Here is a 6,807-nt window from a genome sequence, read left to right as displayed (position 1 = left end):
CTCAATTCTTAGGAGCCCGTCGAAAGGATGCCTACCCGCCTGCAACTTTATGACTTAGGAGCCACTTTCATTTCATTGGCCACATTCCATGACCTCATGCAGACATTGTGATCCATGTGAGCGGGCCTGGCAACAGCAAGTTTGCCACCCTCTTGGTGGCTCCGACAGTCATCTTTTTTCATATGTCCGCTGGGGCCAAGCTAAGGCTTGGCTGTGATTACGCAGGTGCTGTGGGGGTGCCTCTCAGTGGTGTTGTATTTCTCTCTGAGTTAGGACCAAACCCAGGCCCCTTAATCAGGTGACTGTGAAGAGCTGCCACCATGTTCTTCTCTCAAGGTGGTTGTGCTTCAGGTATGAAATATTTCAGTGATGGGTGAAGTCCATTTTCTTCTACCCAGTTCTCCTTCTTTTTTTCTTTTCCCCTTGGGAGAGTATCCTCAACCTTGAAGCAGAAGATCAAAAGCAAAGCACAACAAACATATGTTCTATCACTACAATTTGTTGCAGCCAAACCATTGTTCAAGCCAAACTACTGGGCTGCCTAACTTGAAACCACTCAACCGTCATTCCCACGCTTGGCTGTTTTCACATGCGTTGGAGTTGAAGTTCACTTGCAGTTTACTGTCAAGAGAATCTGGAGGCATGTTGGTTCCTTCTTGATAAGCTTTCAGCACATCAGCGGTCAGGTCAGTGACTAGTGGGCTTGGGGACATGAAAATCTCTCTTTGCAACTCAGAAGAATGATGAAGATCTAGGAATTTGTGTAGGGAAATTGAATCTTGGGTCATAGAAATATGTAGAATCTTGGATCAAAAGAAATACATAAAATCTGAGATGTTACTAATTTCTTCAGGCACTCATTCTGAAAAATGTTTATAAGAGCATCTACTATGTGCAAGGCACTAAGATAAGGACCATTATGGGGAGGGGATGCAGACATGATTAACATGGACCTTTCAGGGTATATTATAGATAACAAGATAGAAATTGAAAGGGCCACCTCTAGAGTGTGAAGGTCCTGGGCAAATATTTCTGGCAGAGCTCCTGTTCATATAAACAACTTGAGTCACCCCAAATCAACATGGAAACACCATTCTGGTGGTCCAATCTCATGTGGTTCTTTGAAAGAAATATCAAATATCAAACAGGCGAAGGGAGTGATCAACTCCAGGCATAATTTGGTAAGCAGGAGTCTTGGAGGCCCTCAGATCATCTGGTCAACCCTATACTGCTGCAAAGGATAAAACATTATCCTTAAAGGGGAGCAATGGGGACCAGAGAGTATGCAGGTATTGGTCTAAACTCTGGTCCACCCGGGCAGGATCATGTCCAGATACAAAAAGCAAATTAGAAAATTTGGAGGAAGGCACTCCAAATAGCCACTGGGCACCAGCACCACTTGCCTGGGTCTAAAGGCAGTACTAGAAATTGATAAGGGTCATGAGGGAAATTCTCTGGGAGTTCAAGGGCGGGGGGTGAGGTTTCTTTATGCTGGGGAGCACTCATTGGCTCTAGACAAGCAGAATCTGGGGGAAAGGCTTTTACATTAGCTCTATGATCCATTACAATTTTTTATTATGGTAAAATATACTGTACTAACATAAAATTTAACCCTGTTAAGTGTAAAATTTAACCCTGTTAAGTGTAAAATTTAGTGGCATTAAGTATAGGCACAGTGTTGTACAACCATCACCACCATCTATTTCATTTCCTATGATCCATTTTGAGTTAATTTTTGTATAAGATGTGAGGCATTGGTTGAGATTAATTTTGCCTGTGAATGTTCAAATGTCCCAGCACCATTTGTTGAAAAGACTGTCCTTTCTCCATTGAATTGTTTTTTCACCATTGTTAAAAATCAGTTGACTTCAGGCATTCTTCCAGTGTTTTGTGGGGCTAGCATTTCAGAAACCACATAACCAGCAATGTGATCTAGCGTCTATCAAAATGTCGTAGTGTTTCCCCTTATCCACAAGGGCGATGCTCCAAGATCCCCAGTGGATGTCTGAAACCGTGGATGGTACTGAATCCTCTACACTATGTTTTCTCCCATACATACATACCTATGATGAAGTTTAATTTATAAATTAGGGAAAATGAGAGATTAACAACAATAACTAGTAATAAACTAGAACAACATAACAACATGCAGAAATAAAACTTAGGTGAATGCGGTCTCTGTCTCTAAAATGTCTTCTTGTACTGTACTCCCCCTTCTCATGATGATGTAGGTCTATCAGGCAGTAACCAGGTGAAGGCAGAGGAATGGGGTAGACCCAGTGGGGGAGGAAAGGCATTTGAGGGTGAGAAAACACAAATACAAAGTCCCTATGGCAGGTCGAGGGAGTCTCAAGAAGTTTAATGGGGCTGGAGTGTGATTCTCATGGGGGGGTGAGTGGTGGTAGGAAAGAAGAGCTGAGATGGGAAGTGAACTGAGGCCAATAATGAAGGGTCTTTAATGCTATGCTGAGTTTGGCCTGTATTTGAGGATAGCACGGATATGCAGGGAGGCTTTAAGCAGCAGTGTGACCTGACATGACTTGTATAGTAGAAAGATTGTTCTGGCCGCAGGGTTGAGAGTGGATTGAGGATAGGAAGAGGGTCAGCGCCAGTTAGGAGTGGCTTCAGGGATGAAGTGCACTGACTTAACATACATAAAGGCCAAACCACCTGGACTTGGGGACAGATCAGGTGTGAAAGTAAAAGGGGAGAAGGAAAAGCAGGAGGCCAGGATAGCTGACTGTGCCATTCCTAAAGAAAGGGACAGAGGAGCCAGGGCAGTGGTTTCTTTGGAGGATGGGGTGGGGAAGGCGATGAGTGCAACTCTGGGTGTGTTGAATCTTTGAGATGCCCCTGGGACATCCATCGGAGAAGTCCATAGACAAAAGGATTTATGTGTCAGTGGCCAAGGAAAAGGTTAAAAATGCACATGTGTGAACTGTCAGTACATGATGGTACGTGGTGGAAATTTCTCAAGGAAGGACCTTAATGTAAGAGGAGGAGAGAGGCCAAGGCTGAAACCTTAGGAATACCATCATTGAAAGCAGGGGGTGGGGCGGGTGGATGGGGCTGTTCAGAGGAACAGAAATGAAAGACGCTAGGACAAAATGTCCAGAGAATTAGAAGGAAAACAAGAATGTCACAGGAACAAGGGAAGAGAATCTTACAAAAAGGCGGGGGAGTCATGCAAAATTACAGAATGTTTAAGAACTAATAAAGCCTGGAGAGTGTCCATCAAATTTAGCAACAAGGAAGGCACTGGGAGGTTTTCATGGAGTGATGAGAGTGGAAGCTATATTTTAGTGGAATGAAGATGGATGAGAGGTGAGGAAGTACAGACAGCAGGGACAGAAAACTCTTTGAAGAAGCTTGGCCGTGAAGGAGAGGTGAGGAGATAGAGGGATGGCTGGAGGGAGACATGGGCTAAAGGAGGGTTTCATAATATAAGAGCAACCTGAGCATGTTTAAATGTTGATGGAAAGAAGTCAGGGAAGAGAAGGAGAGGGGTAAACAGGAGCACAATCTCTGAGGAAGCAGGGGACTCCAAGTCTAGTGGAGTTGGGAGGGAAGGAAGAAAAGTTGGTTGTGCATGTTAGTGTGTTGATGTGGCAACAGGGAGTAGCGAGTTTTCACGTGGTGGTTCTATTTTTTCTCTAAAGTTGGTAGGGACATGATCTCCAGAGAGCAAGAAGGGAGGCAATATGACATCAGGTTTGAGAAGAATGGTCATTGTGGAAATGGGAGAGAAAGCTAATAGAGAACACAGGATTGCTGAGGAGGGTTGAGGGCTGAAGTGAGGTTGGAGACCAGCACACTAATAGCTCCAATCTGGGTGGCTGGTAATTTTTGCACCAGTGCTCAGCTCAGATGTCAGAACCAAGAAGAAGAATGGTTTTACTGAACCTAGGCAGGTGTAATCAAGGAATGGTGGGCAAGACAGTTGATTTTGGGAAGAGAGTAATTTAAAGGTTGGCTCATGGGGAGTGCATGTTGGATAGAGAAAGAAATGATAACTAAGGGGAAGCTTGAGGGCAGAAAAGAGAATTCAAGGGATTGATGGAGTTAAAGAACAAGGTACAGAAATGAAACTGCGAAAGGCAGAAAGCCAAGGGGTGATCCATCAATTTATGATTTCAGAGGTGGAACAGTACCCAGTAATGACACATCATGGGTGTCTGGAGTACAGTGGGAATGAGCTCAGTGAGGAGGTGGTGACATTGAGCTTCTAGGATTTGAGATGGCTCATCCACATTAGTGATGGAGGACTGGAGATAGGGAATGCTGTGAGTATAGGACTAGAGTCTTCAATGAAAGAGGAGTGAGGTCAAGAAAAGACAAGGGTGAGGTTGGGGTGAAAACTGATGAGTGCTTGATAAATCTCTAATGAATACATGAATGCATGGATCAGTGAGTGAATGAATGCATCAACTCAGACTAATCTGGTACATTCTGGGAATATCTTGCCATAAATCCTGAGATGCCACAGGAAACATTGGGTTCAGAGAAGGCAAGTTACTGGGAGTGTATGAGTCTCAGGTTATCATAAGAGTTAAACAAAGACAATTCTTTTCTGCCTAACCTGTGTGAGAGGCTGTTTGAGCCCTCTAGACCTGCACAGGTTCAATATGATAGCCACTAGCCCCTTGTAGCTATTAAGCACTTGAAATGTGGCTGGTCTGAAGTGAGATATGCTTTATGTTCACATAAAACACATGCTGGATTTAAAAAACTTAGTACAAAATTTTTTTTAAGAGAACATAAACTATCTCACTTTTATATATTGATGACAATAAACTGTTAAACTTTTTTGGATATATGGGGTTAAACATAGTATTAAAATTAATGTCACCTCCTTTTTTTTTACTTTTTATGTGAGGCTATTAGAAAATTTTAAATTACATATGTGGGTCGCATTATATTTTTCTTGGGCAACATTGCTCTAGGGTCTAGGCCTTGTCAGTCACCTCTGCAATCCTGAAGGAAGCATTATGCTACCTTATATAGTCAGCCAATGAATTAATAAAGGAGTCATTGTATTGAACTTCCACACATACCTGTTGGCATAAGTAAAATGTGAAACCTCAAGGGCTTAAATTTTCTATATAAAGAAAATTTGTCTCTAAAAGAATATTTTAAATTCTTCAAAGTATTGCAAAACCTCCCCTTTGCCCATTAGAGTGGTCTGCACCCTTGAAACCACTCAGTGGTGGACACAGATGTTTATCATTGCTTTCACTGTTATCACAGTTGGGGTGAATTGAGGGGCTCATCCGGTCTCCGTCAGAATATTTCTGACATCAGGAGGCTGCAGATGGTGCAGATTATACTTGTAATTTTCCTTTGACTGGGGAAGCCTGAGGCTGCACTTCTCCAGGCCAAGTCTCCTTGAAATCTGCAGTCATGGCTTGCTTAAAAATGCCACATTACGGTTTGAAGGGCCCTTATTTCTGCCAGGGATTGTAGAAGATGACCCTACATTACCAGTAGCCAGAGCTGTTTTTGGCCTAAATAAAAAAAATATAATAATAAACATCAAGAGCTTACCCTCAGCTGGGCACGGTAAGGTTACTGAGGCTCCAAGAAGTTAGGTACCTGAGAAATTCCATGGATAGAAAGTGGCAGAGCCAGGATATGAGCGCAAGTGGTCTAACTCCAAAGCTTGTGATCCTCACATCATCCTACTCTTTTCAGAGGGCAGCCTTGCTTAATTGGCCTCAGGAAAAGCCTCTGAAAGAATATGGCATCAATTAGCCTGACACACTTTACCCATACATGCAATGAGTAGCCCAATTGAGGCTATGTCCTTCAGCAGAGGTTCCCAAAATGTACACCAGAGTAACTTGGTCAGTGTTTAAGGGCCCCACCCCATAACTCTGGGAGTAGGGACTAGGAATTTTTATTTTTAAAACATTTTCCAAGTGGATAAGGAAACCCTAATTTCACAAAATGATAAAAATACTCTCTAGATAAATACTTTGATTTAGGATTTAATTTTGGAACTTGGACTTCTAGGTAACTACCGGGGCAAAATGGAAGGAAGGTACAAGAAAGGAATATTTAATTAAGCCACATCAAAGGAGTGGGCCTGACTTTGGGGGCCCCTTAGGTAACATTTGTGCACTAATTTCCAAGAGGCTTCCCAACCTTCAGATTGCTCCTGGGGCCTGAGTGCTGTTGCCTGAAGGCAGACACTTCTCTGGGGCTAAGGGAAAAGAGCGGGGAGGCCACAGTACTGACTCTTGCCTTCTTCCTCCTTTCAGCCTCTCAGTATTATGATGTATCCAGCTGGTCCTGGATCTGGTGACTCCCCAGAGGGCTTCCCTGAACCACCGAAGCTCCAGCCACAAGTTGGAAACTGCGCAGCTCAGACACTGGGTACTGCAATGGGTAGCATACAGCCTTTCCTCCTTCTGAGTGTGGTTGGGGCGGAAGATTGCGCTTGAAGAACGGGAAAGAGAGACTCAAAGAGGTCTTTGGGTAGCACGGAACTGCTAGAAGACCTGGCCCTCATTTAGGGACGTATGCTTTGTTCAGTCAACAGATTCACTTAGTCCCTGTTATGTGCCTGACACTAGAGAGACCTCAATGAAAACCAACCAACCAACCTGACTTGGTCCCTACCCTTGTGGAAGTTTTCCCCCCATTTCTTGACTTCCTTACCAAAGGGACATCCCCATTTTTTTTAGATTAGGTTAAAAGAGGGCCCATTTGGAACAGGATGAGGAAGTGACAAAGGTGTGGACTCAATTTGTGACCTAGAATCTGAGCTGGGGGAGCTGGTAGGGCCAGGAAAAAGAGAAAAATGGA

Source organism: Miniopterus schreibersii (genome assembly GCF_964146895.1).
Source record: "Miniopterus schreibersii genome assembly, chromosome: 1".
Classification (NCBI taxonomy): domain Eukaryota; kingdom Metazoa; phylum Chordata; class Mammalia; order Chiroptera; family Miniopteridae; genus Miniopterus; species Miniopterus schreibersii.
Note: the sequence above shows the minus strand (reverse complement) of the source record.